Source organism: Amblyomma mixtum, chromosome 8 (genome assembly GCF_055824585.1).
Source record: "Amblyomma mixtum isolate Tamu chromosome 8, ASM5582458v1, whole genome shotgun sequence".
Classification (NCBI taxonomy): Eukaryota; Metazoa; Arthropoda; class Arachnida; order Ixodida; family Ixodidae; genus Amblyomma; species Amblyomma mixtum.
In genome coordinates, this window is record NC_143019.1 from 122,904,562 (window position 1) to 122,924,762 (window position 20,201).

The window sequence follows — 20,201 nt, forward strand, 5'->3', positions numbered from 1 at the left end:
CGATACTCTTTCAATACAACCACTCCATTTCTGAAAAAAAAAGCATTCCGCCATTTTGCCCTCACAGAGGCTGCAGATTAACTGTATTTCACAACGGGCACTCCTATCGGCTGGTCAGCCTAACAATATCACCTTCAGTAAACATTGACGACATGAACGCTATGGGCAATAGAAAACTAGCATTACGATATACTTCATCATACTTGATCATTTTCATAACACCGAACACTATGTTCCTGCAATCTTGTCTGTTTAACATCGGATCTTGTAAGCTTCTCAATACAGGAACTAGAAAGAAACAAACAAACTGTACGCAGGTAATGATTTCGATGTGCACATCGCTAACACAAACTCCAAATTTCCCTTGTAGAGATTGCCGTCTAAAACAGTTTCTAGTTTCAAGTCTAGCCCTCCGGATAAGTGCTTGTTCTACCAAATTGCCCGATATTTCAAGACCACTACGCTTCATACCGCCACAAGTGCCTGAAGTAAACGTGATCCACACTAAGCCTAACCCCAAATAGTCTTATTGCGATAACAGTACTAGCGGCACTAAAAGAAAATACTCGCTTTGTCCACGTGAAATATCTGCGAGTGTAACCTGTACTCACCACGAGCGCCACGCTGCTCGAAACTACCTGCCTCCACCCTGCCATGGCCTCCACCTTCTTCAAGGCTATGGCACCACCAGAAGGAAAAATCGAAACTCAAATCGAATTCAGAAAGTGTAAAGTACACGTAAGCTCCGCCTTCAGGGTACGACGCGATAGCGTTAGTAGAATAGTTTTAATTCATGCAGAATTTGTCTTACTATATATTCATAGATGGTCGGGAGTTCTGATACCATTTTTGGAGCAGTGGTGCTGCAGATTCTCTACAGCCCTGCGATGGCAAGTGCTGCTACCGGTGGGCCCTGTACGACACATGTTACTGTCCCCGAGCAACCTCTAGCGACCAATGATTAATTCGACTCTCACACGCAACATTTTTCTCGCAGGTGTGGACAGATCATTGGCCGAGGCGCATCAAAACGGTAGCACGCTAAAGATTTTTAGATATGTAGACGACTTTTGCATTGTTTCGAAGAAACTATCACCTTTGACCTATCCACAAGTCGTGGAGGACATACTTACTAATTTTAGACGACTCTCCAAAGGATTGAATTTTACTTTTGAACTCGCCAATGACAGCTGTTTGCAATTTTTAGACTTGAAAATATCCCTTAAGGATGAAGGCTTTTGCTGGAAGTACCAACCGCGTGCACAGAAGAAATTGTTGCCTTTTGATTCCAAGCATAACGAAAACTGTTAAACGTGCTATCGCTTTGATGTGCCTTGAGTCATCTCTAAGAAAGTCCTGTTGTCACATGGCGCAGGGAAGCTTTAACGATCAGATCGCTAAGCTAAAACAGGCAGGCTTTCCCCAGATAGTAGTGAGTTCAGTTGCTGAAGCTCTTCTCAAAAAGATCAAACAAGAAAGGAATGGGAACCAGAGAATGGTTGCAGTTGCAAAAAAGAAAGTGATACCTGTGGTCATCCCATATCAGCATAAAGTGGCTCATAACCTCAAACGCGTGCCTAGCAAGTTTAAGGTATACCCGTGGTTTTCTCGGCCCCAAGGAAACTCTCTTCAATGTGTCGTCTAGTTTCGCAAGATGGTAGCCGCAACTCAGATTGCAAAATCAAACATGTTAATAAGTTTGTGAAGTGTGAAAAGGGGGTAGTGTACAAAATTCCGTTGAAGTGTGGAAAGGTGTACATTGGGCAGTCGGGCCGATGTGTTAATGAGCGGCTAAAGGAACACAATTTGTCTTTGAAGAACGGTACCGGTTCGCACCTGCCGGCGCACATCAGTGAGTTGGGAAAAGATAACGACAAAAAACAGAAAGCACGAAAACTGTGTGATGCAACGCTCCAAGGCACAAGCATCTAGTGCAGGAGCACTGACACGCTTGCGCGAGAATTGGCTGAAGCCTACCATATAAGGAAAAGCGGTAGTTCATGTGTCAGTGCACCATCTGTGACAATATATGATAAAGATTTTGCATTTTTAGATAAATTACATAAGAGGTGAGTCACCTGTGCCCTTCCTATGTGCTTTTCCCGGGTGTTGGCTTGCACGTGGCACTGATGACTATCCATTCTTTTTGGTATAAATTTCGTGTACTTTTTCCGGAATAAAACAGTTGAAAGTTTGCGCTCCGTCCTGTCTACCTTGTCTTATTGTGTCGTCTTTCTGTGCGCATAAAAGAAATTTGAGTATGAAGCAACTAGCCCCACAGCGCATATTACTGTATAAAACACTTATTCTATCCGAAAACTGGATGAGAGCGTTAGAAGAAAAAACATGGCTTCACGCTGACTTTCAGCTAAGCTGATAGGGGAATTCATTTGAAAAGAAAATAATAAAAATTCTTCCAAAACGTTGCGCACCATTGGTTTGGCTGATTATGTCCTAAGCTATACCAAAGTTTGTGTTCGCAACTTTAAGATAATACTTCTTAACGTTAAGTGACAATTATGGACAAATAAAGTTCTGCAAGACTTTTTTTATTCCAGAAACCTTGATTTAAACTTTTATCCACCTTATTGCACTCAAATTGGGAAGCCAAGGTCGGAAACAGGGAATTATCACTTCAATATGATAGGTTCAGAATGTGCTGATTGGGTGCGGAACAGTGTGCAGGTCCATGAACTGGTAGCAACGCGGAGCATAAGTTATTGCCAGTAACACCAACTGCAAAAGTGCATTTATAAGGACCCCTAGAAATTGAGGTGGGACTATAGTGGATTAAAATGCTTTGAAAACTATTCTGTAGTAAAAAAAAAGTACAATGTTACTATTGAGTGCATAAATACATGGAATTTAGTTGGGTTTTTTTCGGTTAAAATGCACGTACGAAATTTCTTGCGAGTAGTAAAATTGCAACTTTACCGTAGTCTGGGGCTGTGCTCCATAACCTGTCCATTTTAAAATTGGGATTTTGTGTCCGTCGAATCCTCTGTCATTGGCCACTCTGATATACCCGCGGCTTTCAAGCTTATGCGGAAAACTACCAGGTCATTGGTCGGTTGGCTTCCGGAGCTCACCATTGGCTTGCATTGCTTGCGATATGCAATGGATGGTGCGGTGCATCGCAGCGCTCTCTCAACAGGAGGCAACCGGTCATGAGCACTGGCTGCCATTGGTTGCGGTATGGAGCCAAGGGTGAGGTCCGATCGACAACCACCCAATGGCCGGGTTCCTCCACAAGAATGCTTGAAAGCCCGGGCATATCTGAGTTATGAATGGCAGGATATAATACAGACGTGAAATGGCCATTTTAAACCTGACAGCTTATAGAATACGGCCCCTGGTCATTTCCCCGCCCTGTTGTCTCATAGACCCCTTAGCGTATGAACAGCGCCGGTATGAAACAAGTTCATGCGGAAACCCTTGTCGGCGCTCTCTGCACTGTCAGTGGGTAAAGCATCCAAAACTGCTCAAATGTAATAAATGCAATGTTTCACCTAAGACTTTACACAATTTTTAGAAATAGGCTTTTTGAGTTAAAAGAGCGCTTTTTTCAGCAAAGCATTGCGAGTGGTGTAATACATCAGAATACAGCTAAGAGGTGCTAACTAGCAGGCTGGATAACTGACAATGAATAGTTAACTTTTTCACTATTACTGTTGGGATTTTTAACAACTTAGAGGCTTATAGCCAGCCATAAGTAATAGCCATATCAGTTCTTAGAATTTAGAAAACACTGTTACAATCGCCGCTGTGGCCGAACAAATTTTGCCAATACCGCCGCAAAATGCATGCGCTTTCGAGAAGCTTTGCAGGGAAAGCAACCTCACCAGTGCACGTAACTGGTCGTAATAGCGCTGAGGGTAACAGCGTTTTTGAAGTTCTAGAAACTAATATGAATAATACTTACCATGTGCTACACGCCTCTCAGTAATTATGGAACTTTTAGGTAATAGTTAAAAGTTTACTATTCAGTATTAGCAAACAACCATGCTAGCACATCTTAGCTGTATTCTGACACACTGCACCACTGACACGGTATGCCGAAAAGAGCACTCTCATAACTAAAAATTCTATTTTAAAAAATTGTGTAAATTCAAAGACGAAACACCCTGTAAACACTCTGTGTACATCCGGCGTCGCTGTATAAAGGGTTCTTGTCGAAAATATGTGTAAAAAGGTTCTCGAAACTGATGAAGTTTTTATATTTTTTATTTTCGTTTAATGCATATCGCTTAATATTTTAGAGACCCAAGGAAAAAGACAGCTAGTATATTTACATGAAAACAAAGAAACATCAAAGCGAGCTCGAAAAAAAATTCGCTATCTTAAGAAATTCTGCTCAATTATCGTATCAATTATCGTAGAAATTGTCAATGCATTTGAGCGAGCAAAGTGCGGATGAGGTTATTCGAGTCGTTGATAATAGGTCAGTCGTGGCTCCAAAGGCGATAAATGCAAGTAAAATCAAGCGCCAGTTTCTTGTTTAGTAATTCCGAAGGAAGCTATCCCCGATGCCTTTGTTTTCTTCTTGCTTCGAGTGGTTGGATGCCGTGAGATTTTATGAGCTCTGGTAAAGGTCAGACGGTTAAAGCATAAAATATTTCTTACGTATGTATTTCCTTTTGGTTCTTTAAAATGATTAATATTATTTTTCCGTAAGCATACCGTCTGATGCATTCGTACTAGAACGTTTGTCGGTTAGCGTATCATATCCGAGTAGTTTTACCTGAAAGTGGGCATTCCAAGGATAATCCTCAAAACAGCGTTGTTTCCGAAAAGAGATTACGTAGATACAGCAGGGTTGCAGCAAGGTTTTTTTGCGAGAAGCTTATTGTTTTAGAAAGTAACTAACGGATATTTTTATGTACGTAAATGTGCAAAGAAGAAGCTACCGGTCCTCATGCACTTCTTGACAAAGGAAGGATGTAGGCTGCCTGAAATTCGCAGAAGGCAATTGAATGCTTACGAGAACGCAGCCACTGACAAGAAATATGTGCATTGTTAAATGCACTTAGCTCGTCTCGTCTCAATGACATGAATCGTCAGTGAGTATATCAAATTACAATGACCAAAATATGTCACTCGAGAGAAAGGCCACTCTGAGTGGTACATTTGTATGGATATATAACTGGCATACAAGCATGCAGATTATGAGCGAAGTACGTCAGTTAATAAAAACATTGCACCAACTCGTGCATCAATTTGGGTACAAGCCTCATATTTTCCACACTTGGATTCGAGGATAGATGGCCAGTAAATGTCAAACCTAGATTATGGCTTCTGTCTTTATACAATTTTATTGTTAACCTTGATGGGCGCGAGTAAACGTATCCTTTTTACGTGTCACGTAATGGAAATTTGTCTTCTTTCCATTAAGCGCCATGCCACAGCTTTCGCACCATTAAAATGTGCCAGCGAAGTATGGAGGTAAGTTTTCTTATCCGAACAGCCAATATTGCGACGCACCCCCTCGGCAGACAGAGGATCGGAAGATGGAATTCTTGATGACACCAAACGAACTGGACAAGTTAAGAGGGGAGGATGGTGTGAAATCGAGAGATGCGGAACACGATCTTGAAGTGCCGGTTGTCCATTCAGGAATAGGCCAGCTGAGCATAAGTAAACACAGGGAATTGCGGAGGTTGGAGAGATAGCGAATACCAAGTAGAAAAACCTTTGCGCCAAAGTACGGGCGCTGCGATAAATGGCATGGTATGAGGATGTCAGGTTTGCCTGCAAACGCTACGATAAAGAGATCGAGCAGCAAGCCACTGAAATTTGTTGGTGTACAACACACAGTGGCCTACAAAGGAACGACTTGATGCGCACAAAAACAGTCTTTCAACAATTTAATAATTAATATTCGGAAAAAATGAAGAAGAACATCATAGAAAGGTAAAACTGACATTCCACTAAACCATACAGCAATTCCTTTCTTTTGGAAACACGCGCGACTAATAAGTAAATAACAATCGATGACAGGCAGGACGTATTAGCTCCTGAGAATCATTCAAAGCAGTATGCACACAGGTTCTTGAATTTTACCGCAAATGATTCTTCGACGAGGTCCATCTTACCCACAGCAACTGGTCATATCGCACCAACTAGTTTAGTTCTTCTTTGTTTATGGAGAAGGGAATATAGGCATTTAAATTTTTTTTAAGCACCACAATTAACTAATACAAATTTCTAAATGTGAATGAATTAAAAGTCTCCAGGGTGACAGTTCTAAGCGGGTAGTGGACTGTGCGGACTTTCGCTGTAACGAATGCGAGTAGCTTATCGCCTTTCCAGGAATTAGTGCAGTTAAAGTGTCATTAGATCTTAATCTGCAAGAAGCTTCACAACTTCAGCTTCGAACTCTCGTATTTCTTGATTTTTTTACGTGGCGGCCAGTGGAAGAATGAGGCGCGATGAACGGTGTTAAGATCGTAGTACACGGGCCTGTAAAGATTGCTTCCATACGTGTATCATCGTGAAGCAAGATGCGGTGTCAAGGTCGGAAAACACGGGCCTGGGAGAGATTACTACCACACGTGGGTCGTCGTTAAACAAAGATGCGCCTAAGGCTAAGCACCGGCGGAAGCAGCAGCGACGGCGCCGACGTCCAGTGGTCGAGTCTACGCTCGGGTCGCCGAACGACGGAGCGGTGCTGCTAATTGAAAGCCGGCTGTGTCCGTCGACAGAGGCCTCGTGCTTCGGCCATCCGGCGTGGGAATACGAGGACGGTCGTTCACCTGCTGGGAGGGATCGAGCAGAGGACTTGCCGCAGTGATCAAGGCGACACATCAGTGTTTGTTGATCTACCGCTTTCCAACCCCCGAGCTACGAGAGAGCGAGAGAGCCCAGCACCACCTCTGCCGTGGGTGGTTCCACCAGCGTCATCAACTGCCCACCCGATTGGACAGCTTTCTTCGGACTAAACTCCCCAGTCAGGGATCTGGGGAATACGAACCGTATTTAACAGGATGTTGTGCTGTGATCAGAGCACTCCCGTTTCCGCTGTAAATATGTAGAAGAAACGTTCTATACTGTTTCCTCCTTAATGGAGTTCGCCATCTTCCTTCGGAGCCCGGACCTGCGGCCCTGAACGATACCCTCCCAACTCCAGGGCCCCTCCGACAGCAAGAACTAGTTGGCAGCGGGTGGATCGACCATGCTTCGTGGTGCTACTTCTTTGGGTGAGTGCTCGGACTTTGCTTGAGATTTGCCAGGCTTCAAACGTTTGGGTTATAACTTTGAACTGCTGGGAATCGAGGGAAGTTGTTCGATGAGGCGTGTGTGTGTTAACCTCACGACAACAGTTGAACACCAAAGCCGGCGCTAGGAGCAGCCAGCATGGACCTCGTGACATGGCCGGAGGCAGATTTGCTAGCGCTGTGCGAGGAGTTGGGTGCGGTTGTACAGGAAGAGCTGGAGAAAGCCGATATTTGTAAATCGCTTTTTGAAACTGCCGATGAGGTAACAATCAGGTTTACGTGGGAACTACTCAAACCCGAGCTCAAGAAAGCAGAGGATAAGTGGAAAAGAGTAGAAGAGCAACGGCTAAAGCCAGAGCTAGAGAAGCGGCAAATAGAGGAACAGGAGCGGGAGTGGAAAAGATTGCAGCTTAAAGTTTAAATGCTACGAGGCACAGTCAAGAATGAATGACGCGTAACTTCAACAAAAACGGAGAGTGAGAAAGCGGGGTGCCTAGAACATGTACAAGGAGGAGGTAGTCTTAAACTGTGCGAAAAGGCGCAACAGACAGAACACAAGCGCAGAATGGCAAAAGTCAGCCAGAGCACTGGCGAGGGAAACTGGGATGTGCCGCAATCTCAGCTGCGAGCTTTCAAGAGAGGCGAAAGCATTTCAAAATTTCTTGAGATATTTGAAAGTAGCTGTGAGAAGTCAAAATTGGACAAAGACATTTGGAGCTATGTCAAAAAATATGTAGTAATGACATATGTAGTAATGAGCCTGTCCGACGAGGATATGGATAATTACGGCACAGTTAAGACAGCTTTCTTCCGTCACTTCGGAGTTAGGACAGATTGCGTGAATGGCCAGAAGCGCTCAAACGCTAGAGTGAAGAAAGAAGGCATGCGCGATGCGGCTTCTGTCCAGAGAACGCCCGCTAAGAATCAGACTGCCGCGGAATGTAAAGATCTCAACGCTGCAAAAACGAAACAGGCGCGTGATCAGCCCGAGTGGGAACGAAACACGGCAACTCAAGAGCGAGGTTCCAAAGATGCCAGAGATACCGTTCCCGAGCCGGATCGACAGGACGCTCGGATAGAGGGAGAAGGTGCAGGAAAAGGGGAGAACCTGACACCAGAGTGTAAGAAAAAGGCACACGAAACCGTCCCCGAGCCGGGTCACCGCGTTGACAAGAAACCGGGGCAGTGCAAGCGTGTGACCGGCAAAGAGGTAAAGCTGAAAACGGGGAACACCCGACCCGACAGCTTAAGGCAAAGGCACGCGAGACCGTGGCACGGGCGTGAAAAGGAAAAAGTAGAGGTGCCCATATCTACAGGTTCAGACAGTGAAAACGAGGGTAACCTTAAAAAGTGTGCACTAAACCGTATAGAATGGTCCCACCGCAGGGTGGATGACAAATAAGAGCCACGCGTGCTCGAGGGCAGTCAGGTAGGCGCGCAAATGCAACAGGACAATCCTCGGAGGTATGGGTCGAATAACCCATAGGCAATGAAACGTCCGGAGGTAGCTTGCATGGAGTTAGTGAGTAGCTGCGACACCAACAAGATAGTGTCTTGTCAACCCGGAGAGAAGTGCACCATTAGTATGTGCGGGAAACCTAATGAGTGGGTGGTTGATCCCGAGGTGCACAGGGGAGTCTCTCAGCAAAGCGGAGGAAAGAGCGCGCCACTGCCGGAGCAAAAAGGACTGCAAGGCTCTCGTCTTGAGTTAGCAGTGCTAACTGTCACTAACGTAGAGAGAGATGGGGTTGGTTTAAAGCCTAAAGGAAAGAACCGCATTGCGTGTAAGAAAGCAAATTCTGATCGTGCGACGCGTTCGGATAGGTCCGAGAACAAACCCCCAAAATTGCTAGGAATTGGTCGTCTAGAGATGAAAGTGGTAGTGAGCCCAGAAAAAGGCCGCGACGTGCGAAAGAAGCAAAATCGTGGTGTCTTCAGACAAGTGCGGTCAGCCATCGAAAAGGGAGAGAAGTAAAAGCAAAGAACTCTCGTTGCAAAAATATCCGACCACGCGATTCCCTGAAAATGAGTGGCACGATCCCCAGGCGAAGAAAACAACGTCGAAAGCTATGACGGCAAGTTTGTAGTACCAGGCTACTGAAAAGGGCGCGGAAAACTCGATTCTGTCTGCCGTGTCAACAGACGGGTAGGAAGCGGGACAGTGCAGCCAGCTCAAACTGTGCAGGGGGGACAGGCCATCCTCTTGCTGGCACACCATTGTGTAGTACGGTTCCGCACTGCGCGCGCAACCGAGGCTTTCCCAGTGTCTGGACGGGGCACACAGACGGAGACAGTGGTCAGGAAGTGAATAACGCGAGGGGCGACTTCATTCGTCACGCTTCCGCAGCCAGAGGGTAAGTCAGACGGACGCGACCCCGAAGGGCGCGGCTGAAATGTTAATCCCTGAACACAAAAGAGAGGGTACTTAGGCTAATCCTTTTCTTATTTTTGGGGAGTTTTTCAACATGTTGGCTGTGTTGACTGAACTCGCGGTGACAGGCTCCAGCTCATTGAAATTTTCTGCTGGGTCCTGGAGAGTAAATTGTCAGGACCAAGGACTGTCTTTTTAGTTGAGTTTATAATGCTACCTTAGGACGAAAAGCAGACAGCAGTGAAAAGTAGAGTTAGTTCATTTTGCCAAGAACATAGTTGACTCTCACATGTGTAACGAACTGTCATGTTGGGACAGAATGTGATGTTATGTCCAGTCAGGGAAATTGAGAATAAATTGTGTCTTGCGAGTGCATTTGCGGTGCAGTTTTGCAACACTGCTTTTACAATTTGTAGCCGATAGTGTTCATGGACTCTGACGGAAAGAGGCCGGCAGAGCATGATGTACGGGCACGCTGCTTCAATGACAGGGCGCAGAATTATATCTTTATGCTTCAATGTACTCTCAACTTCGAGACAGCAAGCTTTCGACAGTGTTTCCTCAGAAGGCTAGTGCAGGACAGCCTGGGCAAAACTTTACACTTACTTTTGATGATCCTTTTAGTTTTGCAGTGGGTATTAGGGTGATCTCAGCTTTGCAGTTTTCATCGAAATTTTAGTTGTGGGTCAAAGCTTTGAAAGACAGCACCTCAATCGTGCTACGTGGCGGTTTGACTTAGGCCGTTATGAGGTTACATGTAGTTTCGCTTTATGGCCACGACTGTTGCTGTCAACTGCAAAATTCTGAGTTCAATTTTAGGCTTCCCATTTGTATTGCTTAACAGCCTGGTGGATCTCAGGTGAATTTCCTTGCACTGCCTGGGGAGTGGCGCTATGTTCTGTGGTTGGTTTCGACTAATGCCTCCCTTGTGCGAGGATTAGGATTCTGCTGTGTGCTCGCAGACAAAATCAGGACAGGCATCCCACTCTACAACTCAAGCCCATCTCTCCTCGGCGAGTGATTGTGACCACTGGCCGGTCGAGATTCTCCTGGCCGCGGAGGGGCTGTTAAGGTCGTAGTACACGGGCCTGGAAAGATTGCTTCCAGACGTTTGTCATCGTGAAGCAAGATGCGGAGTCAAGGTCGGAAAACACGGGCCTGGGAGAGATTACTACCAGACGTGGGTCGTCGTTAAACAAAGATGCGGCGAAGGCTAAGCACCGGCGGAAGTACCAGCGACGGCGGCGACGAGCAGTGGTCGAGTCTACCCTCAGGTCGCCGAACGACGGAGCGGTGCTGCTAATTGAGAGACGGCTGTGTCCGTCGACAGAGGCCTCGTGCTTCGGACATCCGACGAGGGAATACGAGGACGGTCGTTCACCTGCTGGGAGGGAGCGAGCAGAGGACTTGCCGCGGTGATCAAGGCGACACATCAGTGTTTGTTGATCTACCCCTTCCCAACCCCCGAGCTGCGAGAGAGCGAGAGAGCCCGAAACCGCCTCTGCCGTGGGTGGTTCCACCAGCGTCATCAACTGCCCATCGGATTGGACAGCTTCCTTCGGACTAAATTCCCCAGTCAGGGATCTGGGGAATACGAAGCGTATTTAACAGTATGTTGCTCTGTGATCAGAGCACTCCCGTTTCGACTGTAAATATGTAGAATAAACCTTCTGTACAGTTTCCTCTCTAATGGAGTTCGTCATCTTCCTTCGGAGCCTGGACCTGCGGCCCTGAACGATACCCTCCCAACTCCAGGGCTCCTCCGTCCGCAACAACGGTGGCAAAGAAACGATTTATGGCAGCTGACTTAGCGTGTGTGCTCTGTCTCGCGCCACTGCCAGCTTCGTCTTCTTCGCCACACTACCAGATGCCACCGCGCGATCGTCGCGATCGTTGACAAAGAGACGCGCGAAATGTTGATGGGCTTGACAGAATGGTAGATTACGAATGAAAAATGGCGAAGTACTGACTGCTACAATGAAAGAGATGGACGAATGTCTCGTTGTCCGCGAAGCTTTCCGACCACAGGTCACCAGGAGCCGACGGTCGAAGCTCTTGGACGCATCGAACGTCATGGTCCAGGGGGTGGTGTCCTCAAGTATGGGCAGCTTCTCCGGCCGGTGGGGTGAATGGTTCTGGTCACGGAGCGCCGTAATTTCTTCGTGTCTACTGGTCGGGCCGGGAGATGAGGCTGAGTTCAGCGGCGAGGTTGGTTCTGGTCGGGTGTTCTGGGGCACAGCCGTTCGGTGTGGACCAGGAACACGCCCATGACCCCTGCAGAAGCAGGACGCCGAAGCTCCGGCACAAGAAAGGCGATGATAACCCCGCACCTCCACGAAATGATACGTTGCGGCGAGACGAGGAATGAGGCGCGATGAACGAAGGTAAAAACGATATATGGCCGCTGGCCTAGCGCGAGTGCTCTGTCCCGCGCCACTGCCAGCTTCATCTTCTTCTTCACAATATTATCTCATCATTTTGAGCAAAGGCAAGATTCCTTCTTTATTCTACGGAAGAAAAGCTCCACCTTTAACCCGAAAGTGTTCGACAGAGAGCACAACACGTCATTTATCTTTCCTTTTACCTTTCTAGTGAAAAATTATGAGAGCAGGTTTTGCCGTGGTTGAGCCGATTCCTTGCCAGATTGGGAAGAATAAATTCCGAACAATTTGTCGTCTCGCATACTAAATTTCCTTTTCTCGTCTAACGCTAATGCTTACTAACAAAGTCTTTTAGCATCAGTCTCCTATGTGAGAGGCGCAAGGTTAAATTCCCGCGTAGCCGGAAAAACCACAGCAGTTAGAAGCTTTTTCCTGGCATGGTGATCAGCTTTTCTAGAGTGGAATGCTTGAAATTGGATCTTACACCTTACTTTGTGGAGACTAAACATATCTTGTGCCATGAGACGTTTTGGCTAAAGTAGCGTATACGCCATTACAAGGGATCATCATAATTATCAGCACCAACAACAAAATCACTCTCCTACCGAGACATTTTCTAAAAGCACGCCTTAGGGACCTATAAGCTAGCGGTCAGGAATACTTTTACGCTGCTGTAGAGGCTTTACTGACTACCGGGTTCACTGAGTTCTAAAAGAAGCAGTTTCTATGTCTAGTTGAAATTCTGCACATTGCCGCAGATTCCCGCTAAAACTGACGCGGTAGTGGTTGTGTGGGCTTTAACGTACCAAAGAGGCTCCAGCTGTGAGGGGCGCCATAACGGAGGGCTGAGGTAAATATTGACCACCTGAGGGCATTTAACGTGCACTAACATCGCACAGTACACGGGCCTGCAAATTTCGCCTCCATCGTAATGTGACCGCTGAAGCCGCAATCGAACCTGCGTCTTTCAGGACAGTAGCCGAGCACAATAACCACTGAGCCACCGGGGCGGCACAAGCGGTAGTGCCAATGCTTCTCCTTCATTCTTTGTGCCATCTCAAAGACACCAGTTAGGTTTGCAGGTGCTATGGCTACCCCTCAAAGGTTGAAACGCTTCCTTCGACAAAGAGCACAATCGCCAGTGCACTCGGTCTTCGGCAAAAAGAAGTTGGATTACACTTACCTTCTTAGTTTGGGCAATGCAGCGGCACTTTAAGGTCGCCTGAGAACCGCGTTTCATGCTAAATACGCCCATCGCTGATTCCGCTGAACACATATGAATTGAGCTTCTGAACGGTCATTAAAATACAATAAATCTGACTCTAAAGTTCTCACTAAGTACCATTAAGTGATAGCATCGCCTTGCGCACATAATTGTATAAAGAGACCGTCTTGTAACTGTAACTTTGCCAAAACAATGTAGGTAATTCAGTGGTGACAATATTTTAGGCACTTCGTGGGTGCTTTTTACATTTTCTCACATATTTTACAAACGTCGCCCTTACGAGCAAAAGCACTTCGCAGAGGCGGAAAATCTTAGGTTTAAGGGAGAGACCTCCCGCAATGTTTTTCGCAGCATTCGTGCTCGAACACCCTGGTATAACGCTTACTTGCGCCAATAATCTAACCGAAAGAAGTGATTTTATCACGCGGCAAAAAACTGGCGCCTTCAAACGACCGTTGGGCTGCTTATAAAGACGCCGACAAAGCTTATATTCTGGCACTGAAAGATGCAAAGCAACGCATGCTCCAAGATAGCCCTAAAAAATTCTGGCGCGTTGTTAACCCTCCGTCTAAGACCTAAGTAACCCGAACTTACTCTAGCAGAGGCTCCATCGCCCAACCCGTTTTACATAATATAGTTTGCATGAAGTTTGCCTTTTATGATGGGTTATTTTTACCAAATCCGCCCTCCTACAATTATTTGCCTATGGTTCCAATTGTTGATAGTTGTGGTATCGAGAAAATAACAGCCTTGGGATGTGTCTGCATGGCCAGATATGGACCTCATTAATGCCGAGTTCCTGAAGGGTACAAAGGTTTACTCCTCACTGTGTTATCAATTTTTCAACAGTGTTTTGATACAGATGAAAGTCCTGACGACTCGGTAAAAAATTCGGCAGTACCATTTCTTCATATAACTACCGCCCAATATCCCTAACCAGTATCCTATGCAGAATTTTAGAGCACATTCTTTATTCCCAATTTTTTCACATTCTTGCTTCAAATTCGTTTTTCTCACACGCACAATACGGCTTTCGAAAAACACTCTCTTGTGAACCTTTACGCAAAGTCTCCACCTAAACCTTGACCGCCGATACCTCGCCCATTGCATTTTGTTATATTTTGCACGGCCTTCGGTAAAGTTGGTCACAAACTACTACCCTTAAAGTTAGCGCAACTTAACCTTGACTCCAAAATTATTACGAGGCTAGAAAAATTCCTTTGTCACCGTTCTCAGTTTGTGTCTTTTAACAATCATACATCATCTTTTAGCGCTGTCTGCTCTGCAGTGCCTCAAGGCCCGGTTTTGGGTCGCCTTCTTTCCTTAATCTGCATTAACGACTTACTTAGCTAAGCATATTACTTCTAAAATCTACCTATTTGCCGATGACTACGTAGTGTCTCGAGAGATTACTAGTGACCGCGATGTTAACAAGTTAAAAACTGATCATAACGCTATTTTTGATTGATGCAGTCATTGGCTTATGTCACTCAATGACAATAAATGTAAAGTCTTGCGCGTATCTCGTAGTGAATCACGTCCAGCTGCCTACCATCTTAGTAACACTATGCTTGAGTCAGTAACATCTTATCGCTACCTTGGCCTACATATTGCGTAAAACCTAAGATGGTACCTTCATATTTACCATATAATATCCAAAGCTAATCGAATGCTCGGATATCTGTGACGTAATTTTTCTTCTGCACCCGCATGACTAAAATCGCTCCTTAAAAAAGCAGTAGTCCGCACTAAGCTTGAGTACGCCACCTCTGCATGGGACTCGAGCTCTTCAAAGCCAACTCACTCGAACTTGTTCAGAATCCTTCTGCTCGGTTCCTTCTTGATAGCTACAATCGGACGGCCAGTATCGCTGCGATGAAATAGAACCTGAGTCTACCGTCACTTGCCTATCGCCGCTGTAGTTCACGCCTCCGCCTTTTTCACGAAGTACACTTCCATAACACACACCTGCGCAATGAACTAATCTCTAATCCGTCTTATCGATGTGCCCGCATTGATCCCTCTCACAAAGTTGGAATTATGTCTTGTCGCACTGAGGCTTGTTCCCACAGTTTTATTCCACTCACATCGCCGCCTTTGAAGACAATGTTTTAAAAACACACTAGCTAGCATTGTATGATTCGGAGCCTAACAACTAGTATTTTTTTCTTTTGCTGCGTTTCTTCCTTTTGTTTAACGTGTTTCAATGTCAAATGGCCTTGAGGGTACTAATAAGTGAATAAGTTTTATAAATGAAACATAGCTATGAACACTTTATATTGCAGTGCTATTCTACACAACCAGGGCTCGGCGTGAACGCAAGTGAAGCAGCACAGAAATTTTTACTGCGGAGAATTATTATTATTATTATTATTATTATTATTATTATTATTAGTACCTCAAATGCCCCTTGGTGTGGGGTATTACATGAGGGATGGGCATAATGTTCAAGTGAAGAGTGGTTCGATGGCAGTCTTGAAGGAATGTGGGTCGGAGTGGCGCACAGCGTCGACAGGCAGTTTGTTCCAGTCCCGAGCGGTCTGAACAAAAAACGAACGAAGATGTGCTGTGGTATGTGCTGGGGGCGGATAGACGGCTTTAGGATGGCTGGTGCGGCTTGACTGTCGATGAAGTGGTAAGATTGCTGAAACATTAAGTGGCGTATGGTAGAATTTGTGAAAAAGGCACAGCCTGAAGATGCAGCGTCGCTTTTCAAGATTAGTAAGATTAGCCCGTGATTTGAGTGCAGTGACACTGGAATGATAGGAGTAGTCTGAGAAAATAAACCTTGCAGCGCGATTTTGTAGAGCTTCGAGGGTGTTAGAAAGATTAGCTTGATGGGGATCCCAGACTGAGCATGCGTATTCTATTTTAGGTCTGATAAATGTAAGATAAGTAAGTGTTTTCACGGATGCAGAGGCTAGGCGCAAGTTTCGACGGAGGCAACCAAGAGTGCGATTGGCTTCGTTAGTAACTTTCATTATATGCTCTGACCAGGTTAGTGTATCTGAAAGGGTGACGCCAAGGTATTTGTAAGAGTGGACAGATAAGATTACCGAGCCACAAATGGTGTAACTTGATGCCTGATAGTTTTTCCGACGGTGAAAGGAAAGCAAAGACGTTTTGTTAGTGTTTAGGCACATTAACCATTTGTCGCACCAAGTTTCAATTCGTTTAAGGTCATCCTGTAAAATTCTAGAGTCAGAGGTGGTGTGGATGGGGCGGTAAAGTACGCAGTCGTCTGCGAAAAGGCGGATGTTAGAGGATATGTTACTAGGCAGGTCATTAATATAAATTAGAAACAGCAATGGTCCGAGTACTGTACCTTGGGGGACTCCGGAGAGGACTGGAGAAAAAGACGAGGAGCAGTTGTTAGCGTACACAAATTGCTTTCGGTTCGTAAGGAAATTAGAAATCCAATCTAATACAAGGGGGTTAATGCACAATCTTGAGAGTTTAAGTAGTAGTCTCTGATGGGGAACTTTATCGAAGGCCTTTTCGAAATCTAAGAACAGCGCGTCTACAGGTATGTTCAGGTCTAGGTTAGAGCTTATGTCATTTATGAATGAAGCTAATTGTGTATCACATGAGAGGCCCTTGCGAAAGCCATGTTGTCTAGGATTGAAAAAATTAACAGATATTAAAAATTTTACTATGTGAGAGTAGAGGACGTGTTCCATTACCTTGGAACAAACACTTGTTAGTGAAATGGGACGATAACTGGAACATAAATGTGAAGGACCTTTTTTCGGGACTGGAACTATTTTGCCCACTTTCCAGTCTTCCGGCACCACTCCTGATGACAATGACTGCTGAAAAATATTGCATAGGATCACACTTACAACAGTTTTTGTGCTCTTTAGTACTTTAGTGTTGATACCATCAATTCCGGATGAGGATGTTAGCTTTAGTGATTCAATTATTTTGGCTATACCGGAGGCATTAAAAGTGATGTCGGACATGAATGAATGGTGGCACTGGGGAAAATCTGGTAAATTATGATCAGGTTCTTTTGTGAAAACAGAGCAAAATGCGGTGTTAAGTTCTTCGGCTGCTTGACTGTCTGGAATAGGACAATTCTGGCTGTCGTACAGTTTTAATGGCTGAGAGCGCTTTGGGTTAATCGTATTCCAGAATTTTTTAGGATTAGTTTTTATCATGTTCGGAAGAATTTCAGAATAAAAATGGCGCTTTGTTTTGTTAGCTTGTGATTCGAATTCCTTTTCTGCAGCGTAATACTTTTGCCAGGTGCACTGCGTGTTAGTTCGTTTAGCAGAGCGGAAAAGTCTTTTTTTTTTATTATTGAGGCGTTTGAGCGCATGATTGAACCATGGTGATGACTGTTTTTCTGTTACAGTGATAGTGGGTATGTATGTTAGTACCAGGTCACGTATTTTAGTCTTGAACAGCAACCAGTTAGTTTCTACGGAGCGTATCGAAAAGTCACGAAGCAGCCAGATGGAAAATTCTTCGAGTGCTGTGTTAATTGCAGAATAATTGCCTTTCTCATAAAGTGTTATTGTTTTTGTTATTTTCGATGGATGCAGTAATTTACAGTATAAGGAACCATGAACAACAGAATGATCGCTAAGACCAGGCAAGTATGTGATTGGGGAAAGCTTGTCAGATTGAGTTGTAAGTATCAGGTCTAACGTATTGGATGAATTTATGCCAGACCGCGTCGGCTGTGAAACTACTTGTGTTAGTCCAAAGTTAAGGCATGTGTTTACGAAATCGCTTTCAGCATTGTTTTTGGATAGGGTTGAGGCGGGGTTTGACCAGTTAATGGAAGGGAAGTTAAAGTCACCGAAAATCAGAATGGGAGATTGATGATAGGTTGCGGTAACGGAAAAAAGCACCTCGTGAAATTCAGCGACAAAAGAACTACTAGCGTCTGGGGGATTATAACAAGCGCCGATTACTAAGGGGGGATAACAGGAGTTGCTGAGAACGAATATTATTTCCAGTGCGGATGAAGTTTTAATTTCGATGCATTGAAGGCTTCTCTTGGCAGCAATTAGAACGCCACCTCCCCTTTTGTTAGTTCTGTCACGGCGAAAAACATTTAAATCGGAAGAGAGAGAAAGGATCTCCGAGTCGGCAATTGAAGAGTTTAACCATGTTTCTGTGAGAATAATGAGGTTAGACTCTGTGGTGTGAATCAGATTACGAAGAGCATCAAGTTTAGGCAGGAGGCTTCTAATATTAGTGTATAAAAAGGAAGTGTTGGAAGGGCTAGAGCGGGGACAATTGGCTTCTACGAGTTTAAAGCGTGCGGCACTACCTTCTGAGTACTGTGATCGAACGTGTATGTTTTCTTCCCGATGATTAGCTTGTCTTGTCGAAGTTTGAATTTTTTTTCGTCTTGTGCTTTGCAGAATTCAACAAGATGCTTCCTGGCCTTGACGGTGTTTGGGCAGTAGTCCTCAGATATGCTAAACTCTGTACCTTTCAACATTTTGGCGCATGAAAGAACCTTTTCCTTCACTTTAAAATGTGCAAATTTAACAATGATCGGTCTATTCCTGTCCGCCCTAAACTTTCCTAATCTGTGGGCTCTTTCAATGTCCACAGGAAGAATAGTCGTCTTTAATTTTGAGCTGCAGTGTTCGATAATAGTGGCCTCTGACTGGGCCCATGTTTCCTGCTCGTTATCTTCGTGGCCAAAGAAAAGTAGGTTTGACCTTCGGGACTGATTTTCTGAGATATCAAGTCTAGCTGTGATAGTGGCAATGTCATTCGCGTTTTGCTCAGACAGCGCCTGGATGTCGTCTACCTGTTCCTTTATTGCTAATAGTGATGAGCAGTCGGTTTCAATTTTGGTAAGTCGATTTTTGATTTCTGCAAACGTTTGGTCATTTTCGGAGAGCTTAAGGCGGATGGATTTCATTTCGGTTAGGAGCGTGGCTTGACTGGACTGGATTTCATTCAGGGCCTTAAGTATATCGTTAGGTGGCTGACCATCGCAGTGGCGAGTGGTGGGACCAGGGTTGAGTTCTACGTCGCCTGATAAAATTAGTAAGCGCATGATAACATGATAGCAATCACAGGCAATACCAATACAACACATTGGGCTTGGCAGCACCACTAAAGCCGCATAGCGGGTGCGGCGGGCAAATAGGGAACATGAAGTGTTTACCTGCAGGACGAACAAACGTCGCAGGTGAGTTGTAGTCGACATAGCTGCGGTGCTGCCAAGCCCATTGAAGGCGGCGCGGGGTGATGCTGGACTTATAAAGGGGTGATGCGGCGAGGAGGTTGACTTCCGGTCGTTAGTTATCGCTGATGCTGACAGTGGCAGCGATAATCTCGGAGCTTGTTCTTGAATGGGTGTTGCCGGGCACTGACGGGGCTTTGCTGCTGGCATGTAGTCAGGAGGACGGAAGCGATGCAGCGGTACGGGGGTCGGACGGTCTACCGTTGGCAGCCAGACTGTGGTCCAAGTCGGGTTCCAGGGTTCGCTCGGGCGAGAGTCACTGCATCGCAGGAGGCAGACGGATACCTGCAGGACGAACAAACGTCGCAGGTGAGTTGTAGTCGACATAGCTGCGGTGCTGCCAAGCCCATTGAAGGCGGCGCGGGGTGATGCTGGACTTATAAAGGGGTGATGCGGCGAGGAGGTTGACTTCCGGTCGTTAGTTATCGCTGATGCTGACAGTGGCAGCGATAATCTCGGAGCTTGTTCTTGAATGGGTGTTGCCGGGCACTGACGGGGCTTTGCTGCTGGCATGTAGTCAGGAGGACGGAAGCGATGCAGCGGTACGGGGGTCGGACGGTCTACCGTTGGCAGCCAGACTGTGGTCCAAGTCGGGTTCCAGGGTTCGCTCGGGCGAGAGTCACTGCATCGCAGGAGGCAGACGGATACCTGCAGGACGAACAAACGTCGCAGGTGAGTTGTAGTCGACATAGCTGCGGTGCTGCCAAGCCCATTGCACTGAATTACGCAGCAGGGTGCCAGTAATCTCCATTCAAGAAAGGCTAGCAATCAACGTAACGTGGCACATTAAATT